Source organism: Haematobia irritans, chromosome 4 (assembly GCF_050003625.1).
Source record: "Haematobia irritans isolate KBUSLIRL chromosome 4, ASM5000362v1, whole genome shotgun sequence".
Lineage (NCBI taxonomy): Eukaryota > Metazoa > Arthropoda > Insecta > Diptera > Muscidae > Haematobia > Haematobia irritans.
This window is the reverse complement of record NC_134400.1, coordinates 84,188,842-84,205,055: the sequence shown is the minus strand read 5'-3', so window position 1 is coordinate 84,205,055 and position 16,214 is coordinate 84,188,842. Positions and strand designations below refer to the sequence as shown.

Below are 16,214 nucleotides of genomic sequence, written 5' to 3'. Positions count from 1 at the left end.
TACTCGTACAACGCACAAAGTTCCACTAAAGACTTTCATGCACAATCGAATTACTTGGGTTGTGGTAGAAGTCTGATATTCTGATATTTATGAAATAAAGCTGTGGTTGAACTTATGCTTTAGTTGAATAATATTATTCAACCGTCGAACGGAACGGACGTGTTTTTTAATAGCGGATAAAATCATCGTAATAAGTACCTACTACGAATTTCAAGTGTGGTGGGATATTAGACCACCATGCAGAGAAATTCAAAGACATCCACTGGGTTGCTAACTTCAGGGCCCAGTGGACGGGTATCGACTGGAGTTATAAATTTGGGCAATGACCAAGAGTTAGGCCCAATTAGTCGACCTGTAGACGGGTCGACAGGTGGCGACAATTTGACAAGTCGGACCTTTTCCAAGGTAACGGCATCAAAAGGAGGTAATCCCTCACGAAAGAGATTCAAAGAACGCAGAAATGCTTTGTTTATCCTAAAGAAATTAGGATCAGTCGACCCAAGCACGTTGTCGGCTAAACAAAGCGATTCCTTAAAATGGGCTCAAGGAATTCTTGAGGCTGGAAAAAGGGAACGATCACCGGATGAGCTGCCATCCTCCAAAAGGGATCAACGATCGTTTGCCTCAGTTGCTAAAGACAGCCTTGTGATGGCTATCATAAATAAAGGAGCATTGGACGGTATGGTTCCAAAGCAAAAATGGGGGGAAATTGAGAATGCTTTGTCTGGCGTCTACTCACAGGTGCTGGAAAAGTTTCCCGGCCCAGATCCTCGACACCAAGAGGCTGGTTGGTATCAAGGACGATTTAAGCTAGTCGCATTTGAGGACCAGAGGTCTATAGAATGTTTCACATTTCTTCTTTCTTTTTATTGAATAAAGGTATTTGTTTACAAAATGTTGTAATGTACTCAATTTCTTACATAACTTTATAGCAAAAAAAGAAAAATTTTAGTTTAGACAATGTTTTATAAAAAAAAACGTCTGCCTCCAAGTAATTTTATTTAAAGGTTCTCACTATTTACTAGAAATTGCCTATATTTCCATGTAGTTTTCAAATATTTGATTAAATTGCTCCAGTTGTCGCAGCCTTCGCCATTTAAAATAAAAATTAATTCTGACTCGCTTAATGTGTGTTTCTGAAAACATGCGATACGATATTCTTTGAAACCAGGGCATGTGCCTATATAATGTATTGTTGATTCTCGTTCTTGTAGATTGCAAATATTACAGAGTTGCTCGCGGTCCGTAGCTCCATACATATTTCCATTGAGCTGTAGAACTTCACATCGCGCTCTAAATATCCACATTATGTTTTCCATAGAGTTTTGATCGTTTATGTATGCAAGTCCTCTAGAAAAGTCCAGTTGTTTATAGAGCCGGTCACTACTTTGCTTTCTTATAATATTATTTTGGAAATTTTTTAATTTTATTGAGACTAATAGATCATTGAAAAATGCATTCCATTGTTCCCCTGTTGGTTGTGAGCCTGGCCACCGAATATTAAGAGATGTTGCCATGTTCTTCAATTCTTTCGCCCAAAAGAGATTCTGATTGAAGATCATTTCAGTTAAAATTTTTGGTAGTCGCCTTTCGGAATAGTGCACAATTATTCTTTGAATATATTTAAGATGCAGTCTAAGGGTGTATAAGTAACTCTCCTCTGCTGCCGTCTCTAGCATCAGAGCGTAATTTGGTGTGTTTTTGGGAAGTTTCAGAATTTTTTTTAAGAAGAATCTTTGCAGCTTATCGACTTCATCAAAATAGGCAAAGCCCCAAACCTGCGCTGAATAACTTTGTATCGATCTACATATGGCAAAAAACACTTTCCATTTCATATTTAAATGTACATGCGGATTATTCATAATGGATTCCCATGATGTATTCAGGGCATTTTTGGCTTGCATATTCCTTTTTTCTAAATGCTTCATGAAACTAAGTTTCGGTGTGAAAACCACACCTAAATAGTTATATTCCTTAGTTATCCTTATTTCTTCACCATTGTACAACCAGTTATCATGTTGTCCAAGTCGGCCACTTTTTCTAAAAACCATTATTTCAGATTTAGTCATATTAACTTCCAGATTCCATTTGCTACAGTATTTTTCTAGATTGAGAATCATATGTTGCATTGTGTTTGTATCATCAGCTAATAGTACCATATCATCGGCATACAACAAAACCCTTATATTAATTTGATTACAGTACAATCCACCTTGTAGTTCTTCATGTATATCGTTGATATATAATGCAAATAGCAGTGGAGAGAGTAGACAGCCTTGCTTTAATCCATCGGTCGTTTTGAAATATTCAGAGAACTCTTCCCCTGTCCATACTGCATATTTGGTTTCTGAATAAACTTTTTCAATAAACTTTACAAATTTGTATGATATGCCCATTGTAAATAATTTGTAAATCAATGCTTGCCTTGATATTTTGTCAAATGCTGCCTTGAAATCTACAAAAAAAGCATATATCTTCTTCTTCTCTTGAAATTTGAGACTTACTATCGATGAAAGATTGTAAATATTGTCAATAGTTGAATATCCTCTCCTAAAACCAGCCTGGTATTCCGTTAAAACTTTCTGCGACTCTACCCAGTTGAGCAGTCTTTGATTGAGTATACCCATTAGTACTTTTACAATACAGTTCGAGAATGCAATTCCACGGTAGTTGTTAGTCTCATTAACATTTCCCTTCTTGTGAATTGGGAATATTATAGTTTTGGTAAAGGATTCATCTATTTCACAATTATTAAAAGCCATATTATACGATTTGAGAAGCAACGTATGGAAGTTATATGGAGCATTCTTTATAAATTCATAGGGGATTCTATCTTCTCCCGGGGCTTTGTTCAGTTTGAGTGTTTTCAAAATACTTTTCAATTCAGACATTGATATTGGGTCGTCCAGGTATGGTATATGTCTAAATGGGGGTGCGTAGTGCACTACCGACTTTGAAGAAGGTTGATTTAATAAAATTTCGAAGTATTTCGCAAATTCTATAGCTGTTATCCCAGCGCCAACATGATGTGTCTGGTTTCTTATTTCTTTAGCACAACTCCACCACTCTTTCTGGCTATTAATTGTATTTATTTTCGAAATAAGGTTATTAAAGTGCTGGTGCTTGCTTTTATTGCAAATTTGCTTGTAGTTCTTCTGTGCTTTTACGTACCCTTCTCTATCTTGTAGTTTTCCCGTTTTTCTATATACATTAAGGAGTTTGATGCTTTCGTTTCTTGCCCTCTTACATTTATAATCATACCACTTACTCTTCAGCTCGAATGTATTTTTTGTCCGCTTTATTATATTATTGGATTGTTTAATCGTTTGTGACAGCTCATTTAAAGGAATATATTCGATGTTTTGTAACAATATTTCCGACTTCTGTTGTAAATTTTCCTGAAACTTTTTCTTAGATTTCTCATTCCATATTTCTTTTGGTAATAATTTTAGTGGCTTTTTATTTAACTCCGAATCAGATATATTGACTGTGATTATAATTGGCATATGATCTGAATAAATATTGCTCTCAACTCGAAATGATTCCACATATTTTAGTAGTTCATTACTGACACCGCATAAATCTATGACTGATTCTCCCAAAGTGCTCATGTATGTTAGATTTCCATCTTCATCTCCATTTGTTCTACCATTTAGAACTACTATATTATTATTAATAAAGAATTCAATTAATTGCTTCCCATTTCGATTATACGTTTTATCCTTAGATTTTCTATGCTTACTCCCAGCATTGAAATATGTTTTGTAGATGGTATCTATATCTTGTTGAAATTCACCAATTCTCGCATTGAAATCCCCAATAACTATAGGGTTTTCAATATTATTGTTTAGAAAAACATCCAACAGCTCATTAAAATTAGTGTCCCAACTTCCTGGTCTCAAATATATTGGAATGAGGTTAATGCAAGTATTATTTACCCTGAGTTTAATTACTATTATTTCTCCCAGTTTCATATTGCTAATTGTTATTCCGTTTTCTGACAATTGTGTGCTCACCCCTACCAATATACCACCAATTGCTCTTCCACTTCTGTTGATCTTTTTCGCACCCAAAGAGTATAAATGAAAGCCTCTAAAATATGATGTTGCTCTTTCAAGATTCTCTGCTGTTAAGTGAGTTTCAATTAGGATAAATATTTTAAATTCGCAAACATATTCAAAAAAGGATGGATATAGATATTTATTTTGTAATCCGTTTATATTATAAGCTAAGATAGAAAGATTTATTTTCAATTCATGCGGGACTTCATCTGCAATGTTTATACAATCAGGATTTGCATTCAGTTTTTTGCTACATAATCATTGCATTCATCATCAGGATTAATGGACATTTCATCAATTTTATTTCCATATAATTTCTTCAATTCAATGTACCCATCCATTTTGCCAGACATTAACTTATTATTTTCGTCCCATCTGAATACTGAACCTTTTATCTTCATCTTATCATCCCTTATAACAATTTTGTGCTCCTTACTAATAGACAAAATTTTCTTTCTTAGCCATACAAATTTCTTTTTCATCTCTTGTCTTGTGGGATCCAAATCTCTTTCTATCGAAATCCTGGTTCCGGCCAGTTTACCTGTTTTCTTTAACACTTCATTTACTGAATCATGAGATGATAATTCTACCACAACAGACATTGTATTTTTGCCCTCATAAAGTTTTCTCACTTCAACAATATGTGGCTTAGTATCCATTGTATCATGGAACAGTTTTCTAACTTCGTTTATGGGCGAAGTATTTATAGATAATCCCTTAATAAATAGTTTTTTTGATGTGACTTGCTGTTTTAGCCATTTTATTTCCTTTTTGTGATTCTCATTTTGCACTGTAACTTTTTGTATCTGTTCTTTTAGCCAGTTATTTTCTGTTTTCAAGGAATGTATTTCAGTATTTACAGAACTCAATTCACTCTTTAACTCCTCAAAGTCGGATTTGGTCGGGAGATTTTTCAATTTTTCATCCAAATTTGAATTAATAGTGTCCCTAATTAATACAATTAGGTCAGTGGTTTCCATATTCAGTTTTTTTGCAAGGTTTTGTTTCTCAGGCGAAGTATCCAATAGTTTTCTTTTCGGTGTACTAATCTGGTTTTCCATCCGATCGTTAGAACGTTCTTTTAACTTTTTAAAATTTTTTGCATATATTGGGGCGCAAGTAAAAAATTCCGTGTGTACGTTCGTACAAATGTACTGATTTAGGAACAAATGTTATTGCCTTCACTGTTGGCTTATTATCGATAATCGATTGAGTTGTCAGCTGCGTGTTTGAAGGAAGAGCACAGCTGATATTCATAAATCTTATTATTTGTGTGTGTGCAATTTTAGTGCCTTCCAGTGATTATCATAATTTTTGCCACAAAAAATTGTAAAAAATTGCAACAAAACAGCTCACCCGACAAAAAACACTCCACCGCCTCAGCCACCACGAAAGTCCATCAACAAATCTACCCAGGCCAACAATCCCCGCTGCTTCCAATCTTCCGGATCAATGTGAAACTCCAAAATATCGCAGAGGTCTCAGAAACACAACCGGCAAGTTCAAGCAAAAGTCAGTCCACTATAGAATGTTTTAAAGCTGCTCTGATACTAATTGGTGAAGTTTGGGAAGGAGCTGCTCTAGAGTTAGTCGAGAAGAAAGACATACCGGCTAGACCAAGAGCACATGCGTGGATACCTGCAAACCCTCCTGACCCTGAATCTATTTTAAATAGACTGAAACAATGCAATCCAGATCTTCCAACAGCTGATTGGAAGGTTGGCCGTTTGGATGAAGTGGATGGGCCAAGACGGCATGCAGTGTTTATATTGAACACTCAGTCTTTGCCACATCTAGCAAAGTCCCAGGGCCGTGTATGTTATGGCTTTCATTATATCCAAATGAAGGTGTATAAAAACGATCAGCTAAAGGATTCAGAAATGGACAAGCCTCTGTCTGAATCAGAAGTAAGCGGATCCTCTTGCGAAGTCGAGGGGGATACCAAGACATTTGAAGACATGGATAGATACCGTATGCGTGAGGAGGCTTCTACTGCCTCAGAACTCACCAAAGTTGAACCTATGGTTATTGCGAGAGTCACCGATATCTCTGAAGAGGACATTCTTGATGACTCGATTGAAACGGCTGATGTGACGGTTGTTGAAAATCTCGATGGTCCTACGGATCCTCCAGATAAATCTTCATCATTGTAAGGCTGCATGTGCTGCCTTAAAAGTTCTCCTGATGAAAGGGGACATAGACATAGTTCTTATTCAAGAACCATATGTTTATAGAAACAAAATATGTGAATTAAGTACTCCGGGGTTCAAACTATTGCAGTATACTGGTAATGATGTAAATCGAGCCTGTATAGTTGCTAAAAACGAGCTCAACTTGTTTCTGCTTCCTTCAATGTGCAATACAGACACTGTCGTTGCAAGTTTAGAAATAGCCAAATGCAAATATTGGGTATCTTCGGTCTACATGGGACATGACAGGGAGATGCCTCCATATGCCGTTAAGACCTTAGTGGAGGAGTCACTGAAAACAAAGACGAAACTCATTATGGGATGCGATGCGAATGCACATCATAGTATATGGGGAAGTAGTGATACTAATGCAAGGGGAGAGTCGCTAATAGAGTTTATTTTGCGTACTAATCTGGTAGTTTGCAACAAGGGAGATGTCCCAACCTTTGTCACTAAAAACAGGCAAGAGGTTTTGGACATCACCTTGGCCTCGCAAGAACTGAATGAAATGATATCTGAGTGGCAGGTTTTAAGTGAACACAGCTTCTCAGATCATCGCTACATCAGTTTCAAATTTGATGTTCATATCACCAAGATCATATTTCCGCCAAATGTTAGGAAAGCTGACTGGAATAGGTATAGGGAATCGTTCAATATGATGATACCGGAAATAACAGAGACAAATATGAGAAGTGTGCAAGATATCGAACACGCAGTGGAGCGGATTACTAAGGCCTTCAACATCTCACTGAAAGCTGCATGCCCTAGAGGAAAGCCAAGGGGGAAACATCGACCACCATGGTGGTCTACGGAAATAAGTAATATGAGGAAATCCTGCAGGAAGCTCTTTAACAAGGCAAAGTCCACCAGAGCCCCTGAGGACTGGGACGCTTACAAGAAGAATCTGAGAGGATACGAGCGAGAACTGAGAAAGGCTCAGCATAACTCTTGGAATGCTTACTGCAGCAGTATTGAGAATACGTCCGAGGCTTCCAGACTACGGAAGGTTCTAGCATCCACCAACTCCGCTCCAGGTTTCATTAAAACATCGGAGGGCAATTGGACAACGTGCAGTGAGGAGACGCTGGAGGTACTATTGGACACACATTTTCCTGGAAATCAGACGGTTGAACCACTTACTGGCGGTGCCACAGTTGTTCAGCGGTCGTTTCCTGTCGAGGCCATTGTGTCGGAAACTAGAATAAGATGGGCGCTAAATAGCTTTGGACCATTCAAATCCCCTGGACCTGATGGAATTACTCCGGCGGAGTTACAAGCTGTAACTGACAAAATTATCCCCTGGTTGTCGGTGATATATAAAGGATGTATCAACTTATCATGTATCCCAGGAAAGTGGAGGGAAACAAAAGTCGTTTTCATACCTAAAGCGGGAAAAGCCTCTCAATCGAGGGCGAAGGATTTCCGACCAATCAGTTTATCCTCATTCCTACTTAAGACTCTGGAGAGGAAGATAGATATTTATCTTAGAACTAGCATCGATTCAAGTTTGTTCTCGAAACGACAGCATGCATACTCGAAGGGCAGGTCTACTGAGACCGCACTACATGAACTAGTCAGCTTTATTGAAAGCTCACTATCTGTCAAAGAATACACAATCGTGGCGTTTCTAGACATCGAAGGGGCGTTCAATAATGTCCATCCGAGCTCGATATTAAATGGACTGACAACTCTGAATGTTGATCCATGTATACTCAGGCTGTTAGACGAACTGCTAATGAAGAGACGTATTTCAGCCACACTAGGACAAGCAAACATACAAAAGTATGTGAACAGAGGCACTCCCCAAGGAGGAGTTCTATCACCTCTTCTTTGGAATGTTGCTATAAATAGCCTTCTGGTTACTCTAGAAAAAGAAAGGATAAAAGTGGTGGCATACGCAGATGATGTAGCTCTGGCAGTAAGGGGAAAATTCCCATCCACAATCAGAGATATTATTCAGAGGGCCCTCCGGATGACTGAACAATGGGCGAAAGACAATGGTCTTGGGGTAAATCCTGCAAAGACAGAATTAGTCATGTACTGCAAAGATCGCAAAACTCCCACGGTTAGGCCTATTTCCTTAGGGGGTATTGAAATTCCCTTTGGTGATTGTGCAAAATACCTTGGCGTTATTTTGGACAGGAAGCTGAACTTTAAGCTTAATATTGAAGAAAGGGCGAGGAAGGCAACTGTAGCTTTGTACTCGTGCAAAAAGGCAATAGGAAAAAAGTGGGGACTAAAACCAAAAATTGTGCATTGGCTATACACGGCAGTGGTTAGACCTATAATGCTATATGGTGTTGTAGTCTGGTGGCCGGCACTTCAGAAACCGACTGGTTTAGATAAAGTTCAGCGTATGGCGTGTTTGTGTATTTCAGGCGCATTCAGCAAGACAGGAACAAATTCCCTTAATGTCATGATGCATCTATTGCCTTTAGACATTTTGGCCAAACAGTCAGCTGCAACAACGGCTGTGCGGTTGCGCGAACTATCGCTGTGGTCGGAAAATGGTTACGGTCACAGTTCTGTCCTCAAAATAATGTCAGATGTGCCTAACGTAGTGGATTACACTTTGGCGAGTCCACTTTTCGACAAAAAGTTTGAGACTCTAATCCCCAACAGTGAGGCGTGGTGCACACATACCCCGGGGAATAAAGAATATATAGATTTCTACACTGATGGCTCCAAATTGGATGGACAAGTGGGTTTCGGAGTATATTCTAATGATCTGGAACTTCAAATATCGAAAAGATTACCTAATCACTGTAGTGTTTTTCAGGCTGAAATATTAGCAATAAGAGAGGTGGCGAATTGGCTGAGAAGTAATGTTCCAAAAAATGTGGGCATTAATATATACTCAGACAGTCAACCTGCAATAAAATCCTTGGACTCTGTGTTCCTCAACTCGAAAACGGACATTGATTGCCGCAAATCTCTCAATGAGATGGCTGAGCAGTACAATATTCACCTAATATGGGTGCCTGGCCATAGGAACATTCCGGGGAACTGCGAAGCGGATGAGTTGGCAAGGCTAGGGACTACCTTACATATTCCAGGGGAACTAGAATTTGTTGGTATGCCCCTAGCTACCTGCAAGCTCATGCTGCGTGAGAAGGCTGTTATGATGGCAAATGTTCGATGGGAGAATTGCAAGGGTTGTAACGACACCAAGCAAATATGGCCCCATTTCAACTTAAACCGCACACTAGATATGCTAATGTTCTCGAGACGTCAGGTATCACTCCTGATATCTGCTATAACGGGTCGCTGCCTGATAGGAGATTTTGCAAAAACTATTGGCGCGAAGTATAATGACTATTGTATGAGCTGTCATGATGCGGAGGAAAAAGAATCAATTAAACACCTCTTGTGTGAGTGTCCTGCATTTTGTGTAAAGCGCAAGCAACTTTTAGGAGCATATAGCTTCAGATTACTGGCGGATCTGGAAAACGTTAACTTAAGAAGTCTGCTAATATTTTTGGAACAATCTGGTTGGTTCAACAAAGAAAAATAATCAAGAAGGTTCAGCGGTTAAAACTAGAAGTGCCCATATGTAATAGGTACTTTTAGTTAATGTGGTATCACAATGGACTGAATAGTCTAAGTGAGCCTGAATCTTAATCGGGCTGCCACTTTAACCTAACCTAACCTAACCTAGTTGAATAAAAAATGGTAATTGATATTAGAACTATTCTTTCATAAATTAATATCTAAATAATGCTGCAAAAAAGCGTCGCCAAAAAGAAATGAAAATGTTCTTTTTGGGTCTGGAAGTGGTACACTCTTACTTACTCTTTTACTCTTTTTTTAAACTATTTGAAAAAAGAAAACAAAAATTTACGCATTAAAATATAAAAAAAATGAAGTAAAAAAACTTTCTGTGTAGGTAAAATAGTTAACTTCTTTGTGAGGACATTTTTGGAAGTGCTTTTAAAGTTGTGCCTTTAGAACAACTCCCAATTTTTTGCTGGGAAAAGTGTGGAACTACCCTACGGGAAATGGATCAACCACAGAACTGGTACAGGACTAGTCCCTGGTGTGTATGGACCAGTCCCAGTTCTGATCAAAACGTATGGAAGGGACCGTCCACTTTAACATGGGTTTGTCATTGACGGAGTAAACTTACATTTTCGCACGCGTCTTGGACTCATCCCAAAGGACACGTCCTGGGACAATTTAGCAGGAGCAACCCATAAACAGGTCCTCAGGAACCAGTCTCGGACAAACTCTTAGAAATCTTCTTTCTTTGGGCTCCTAATCGAACCCGAAATTAAAAAAAAAAATTGAAATATATCGAACAAAAGGTTATTCTGATAATTTTATTTCACTAAATTTTATTTCACAATTTGCACCAATTTCCCGTAGGGTACTTTTAGTTGCTTTATTATAAATTGATTCTCGAGTTATTTTGATGTCTATTTTTTATTAAATTTTATGAAATAAAACATTAGTTGAACCTATAAGTTCAGTCTATAAAGTTTTAGCTAGGGGGGCTATAGCCCCCCTAGGAAAATTGTCTAGCTACGCTAATGGTCATAGGGCGGATATCATCTTATTAAGCATCCGCTGCATTAATTTCGCATTAGTTCTTCAGATGTGATGCTATTTCAGTATTTCGGATTTCATTTTAAAAATTAGGGGAAAACTTACAAAGTTGTTCATATCTTTTTTGACTTTTATCTCTACGTAAAGATTTTTTGAATAATACTAGCCTGAAAATTAAGTCCATTTCTAGAATAGCATTTTTAAAAGTGACGACGTAGGAAGAACTTTAAATTTTTTTTTGTCAGACAAATGCTTATGACGTGTTAAAAAACATTTCCTATTTTTAAAAGCTTTTCAGCAAAATCTCAACAAATTTGAAGACTATTTCATTAATTTTTAAGATTTTTTCAGAAGTATTAAAGCCAAGTTGACCTTTGTTGAAGGAAATTTTCTTTCAAGTTAGGATACTCAATTTTAAGTCGAATCACCTAACCATGAGGACAAAACGACTTCGTTGAAAGGTTTATCGACTTTTGGACAAGGAAAAAAGCTTTATATCAAAGAGATGCGTCTTCTATTCTAAGCAAAAATCATTGACCTCACGACAATCTTTTTTTTTCAGTGTAAGTATCGTTATCTTAAACCGAATTTTTAGCCTAACGTTTTTTTGGAAAACATTACCGAGAGAGTTCTCTTTATAAAAAACGTTCTCACCAAGCAAGTTTAGGGGTTTAGGTTAGGTTAGGTGGCAGCCCGATGTATCAGGCCCACTTAGACTATTCAGTCCATTGTGATACCACATTGGTGAACTTCTCTCTTATCACTGAGTGCTGTCCGATTCCATGTTAAGCTCAATGACAAGGGACCCACTTTTTATAGCCGAGTCCGAAGGGCGTTCCACATTGCAGTGAAATCAGAGAAGCTTTGAAATACTCAGAAATGTCACCATTACTGCACTCAAAAAAAAAGTTTACTTGGATCCAAAGATACTTGGAGCCAAAGATGCGATTTCTTTAAAATAAAGACATTTTTTAGCGATCTATCTGGCTTTATATCTAGGATCAATAAAATTAAAATTAAGATAGAAATTCCATTTATCGAATTTTCATTCACTTTTCGCGGTATATTCATAAAGCTATTCGTGTACAAACGAATGACACCTTAAAAATCCAAATTATAACGGATACATCAACGTTCAAAATGTTTTCTTAATTCCAAAAAAACTTTAAACGAAAGATGCTAAATCTTCAAAATAAGTCTTACGGCCATTTTCATGTAGCTCCGTTAGGCTTTAACTGCCAGTTAACAGAAAGTAAATTGCAAATATCTTCTCTCCAGTTAACTTTAACTGAAAAATTTTCGTCAGTTAAGTTCCTAACTGGCATATGGAATATATATGCAAGATGACAGCTTCGGCCATAATACGGTTTAAAAGTTGGTTAGTTAACGGAGCACTAACGGAGCTTTATGAAAATGGGGGTTAGCCTATATTTGAAGCGTTTTTATCTTAAATCTAAAGTTTCAATATTTCAGTTAATTTAAGGACAATTTCTTTAAATCAAAAATGTGTTTCATTACTTTAAGGAAAATTAGCCTTAGTTCAAAGACATGCGACTTTAACGGAGGGACGCAAATTTACAAAATTTGTGTCCTAAATTTAATGAAAAAATTTTTGAAGCAAAGATTATAAACTTTATTTTAATTAAAATTTCATTATTTTACAGAAATTTGTCCTTAATATTTTGTAAATTTCGCATCCTAAAATTTAGGTTGCGAAATCTTTAATATCACGTAAATATTTTTTTCAGTGTGGGGTGGGATAATCCACCGCTGAAAAACTTTTTGGCAGGAATCGAACCCACGACCTTGTGTATGCAAGGCGGGCATGCTAACCATTGGACCACGGTGGGGTTTGAAATGTTTTCCCTTTATCATCGTTTCAAAACGAGTCGTTTTCCCCATACAAAAAATCATGTTCATAACACAAGTTTTCCTCAAAAAGACGTCAGTTTGGAATAGGCTCTGACTGAGCAAACTCTTTTCAAACTATATGTCGAATTATGGATATAAATTTCATAGAAAAAACGAATTAACAAAGCCTTTGAAGAACATAAGGCCGAAACACAATGAAAAGAGCAGGCGTAACAGGTTGGCTGATAAGTCCCCGGTCTAACAAAGAAAAACACATTTTTTTGTCAAAATTCGTTTTTATTATTGAACATAGTTCCCTTCAATAGCGATACAACGATTATAACGACCTTCCTATTTTTTGATACCATTTTGGTAGGACTCCTTCGGTTTCGCCTCAAAATAGGCCTCAGTTTCGGCGATCACCTCTTCATTGCAGCCAAATTTTTTCCCTGCGAGCATCCTTTTGAGGTCTGAGAACAAGAAAATGTCGCTGGGGGCCAGATCTGGAGAATACGGTGGGTGGGGAAGCAATTCGAAGCCCAATTCATGAAGTTTTGCCATCGTTCTCAATGACTTGTGGTACGGTGCGTTGTCTTGGTGGAACAACACTTTTTTCTTCTTCATATAGGGCCGTTTAGCAGCGATTTCGACCTTCAAACGCTCCAATAACGCCATATAATAGTCACTGTTGATGGTTTTTCCCTTCTCAAGATAATCGATAAAAATTATTCCATGCGCATCCCAAAAAAACGGAGGCCATTACTTTGCCAGCGGACTTTTGAGTCTTTCCACGCTTCGGAGACGGTTCACCGGTCGCTGTCCACTCAGCCGACTGTCGATTGGACTCAGGAGTGTAGTGATGGAGCCATGTTTCATCCATTGTCACATATCGACGGAAAACTCATTACTAGTTAACAGCTGCAAACACCGCTCAGAATCATCAACACGTTGTTGTTTTTGGTCAAATGTGAGCTCGCGCAGCACCCATTTTGCACAGAGCTTCCGCATATCCAAATATTGATGAATGATATGACCAACACGTTCCTTTGATATCTTTAAGGCCTCTGCTATCTCGATCAACTTCATTTTACGGTCATTCAAAATCATTTTGTGTATTTTTTTTGATGTTTTCGTCGGTAACCATCTCTTTCGGGCGTCCACTGCGTTCACCGTCCTCCGTGCTCATTTTACCTCGCTTGAATTTTGCAAACCAATCAATTATTGTTGATTTCCCTGGGGCAGAGTCCGGAAACTCATTATCAAGCCAAGTTTTAGCTTCCACCGCATTTTTCCCCTTCAGAAAACAGTATTTTATCAAAACACGAAATTCCTTATTTTTCCATTTTTTCACAATAACAAAAGTTGCTTCACAAAAGACGCTCTATCTCACAAACTAATTGACTTACAGACGTCAAATTTTGACACGAATCATTTGAAGGTTGGTACTATATAAAAATAATAAAAAATTTAATACTAGCGACGCCATCTATGTGTCAGACCGGGGACTTATCAGCCAACCTGTTATGCTTTAGCTTTTTTCTTTGTTTTAAAGCGGCTTTATTTTTTCCAACACACATAGAAAAAACGCAATGCACGTTTCATAAACAAACAAATATATATTTTCAATTACAAACCTGGAAGCAACAAATGTTTTTAACGTCAAAAACAAAACAGCCTACCAAAGCCCAAAAAGTTAAAATATTGTAAACTTTTTTTGAAGCTTCGGCGCCAAGCTTACATTTATTGTGTGCAGGCTCATATAATTACAACTTTTTTCAAAGCAAGAATATAACGAAGAATTAAGAGGCGTGTTCATTGTGTGTCAGCCTATAGGAGTGTGACTTAAACAATTTTTTTCCTTGGTGGTCGCTGTATTTATTTGAACAAACGGTGCATATATTTGAATCTGGAGTAAATGGGAATTTCTAGTTTCCATGGTAACTGTCAAACTAAAATATCTCTACTCGGTGTGAACGGTGAAATGTTTTGGAAAAACAAGTGGGAAAAACGAGTCAGTGGAAACATAGCATTAAGCGTGAGCATGAATTTAATCGTGAAAGTGAATTTTTTCATGAGTGTGATTTTTATCGTGAGCGTGAGTTTTATCGTGAAAGTGTCATGTACTGCAACGAACGCAAAATTCCCACGGTTAAGCCCAACTCCTTAAGGGGTATGGAAATTCGCTTTGTTGAGTGTGCAAACAACCTTGGCCTTATTTTGGACTAGAGATGTGCACGTGAGTAATATTTTACTCATGCACACTGACGACGGAAAAATGTTACTCACGCACGATATTGTTTGGTAGGACTCACCCTCACGAAAAGAAAATTTGTACTCACGCATGAAAATGTCGTGACTCACGAAAAATGTTGCGACTCACGAAAAATATCGTGACACAGTAAACTGGCCGAGTTCCGCTGGTTTATTTATGCATTTTGCTTAGCTACGTCTATTTTACATCTTCTTCAAGCTTTTTGCCAATAGTAAAATTTAATTGTTTTATTGCATAAAATACTTCACTAAGTGTTTTTAAGGACTCATTCGGACTGAGCTATGAAAAGAATATCCCTTATTATAAAGCTAAACATAGAATCAGGCAGCGCTCATTGATAAGAGAGAAGATCACAACATATGGAATTACAATGGACTGAATGGCATAAGTTAACCTAAAATAACGGGCTACCACTATATGGAACCTAAGCTAACCATACGTTCGTCCATCGACAAACGCTATGATTGTGTATAGTGTGTAAGAATGTCCATACACCACTCTATTGAAATGTGGTTTGGATATGTATAGGATCTAGACGAATTAAACATATTATATTACAAATCATGGTTTCTATAACCCCAGGGTTACTTTTTCTAATTTCCAAAGAACGGTAGAGAATACACCAAATAATAATCCATCTTTGTGGTCAGCATAAAAAAACACAGGTGCCATGTGTTTCTATTTACCCTTTTGTTATGATTCTCAAAAGCAAAACACACAGAAATAATTACCGGTATCTTTGACAGTTGTATCCTACAGCAAACGTTGTAGTTCTGTTATGCGCACGCTCCAATTTGCAATACTCTTTCTCTCCCCTCTCTCTCTCTCCGGCGTATTGTATCCTTTTTTATTTTTGTATTTATATTTTCTGCTTTAAATTCCTTATAGATCCAAACTTTGTTTACAGCTATATTCCGGACATGAGAAATTTTCTTTTAATTCACCGACAAACATTTTACACCATGATGGCACAAGAAATCTTTTAAATCTCCTCGATATATTTTATGTTAGATTTTTCACAGAACCTCTTTATGTTCCTTTGATTAATAGGGCGCCTTCATTGATTAAAATTGTTGTAAAACTATTGAAAGTACATTGACCGCCGTTTTCAGTACCAAAACTCAACGCGATTCTCAATTATAAGTGTCTGGTCAGCGCTTGGTTTAAGTATTAGGATTACAAAAATTAATAGATTATTTTCTTAAACACTTAAATATTTGGAAAAAAAATATGAACATTTTTGTTTAATCTCAGCACACAGACACCTTATGCACACCCCCACCGGACTGATTAGAA

General features: G+C 37.3%; 1 protein-coding gene across 1 annotated transcript in view; it reads right to left on the bottom strand.

Moving 5' to 3' along the window:
- Window positions 1–16,214, bottom strand: part of stet (rhomboid serine protease stem cell tumor) — a 306,917-nt gene extending 290,703 nt beyond the window's left edge. Inside the window, exon 1 of the mRNA XM_075306295.1 lies at window positions 15,650–16,214. The gene's annotated coding sequence lies outside the window, so the exon portion shown is untranslated. The remainder of the gene's footprint in view (window positions 1–15,649) is intronic.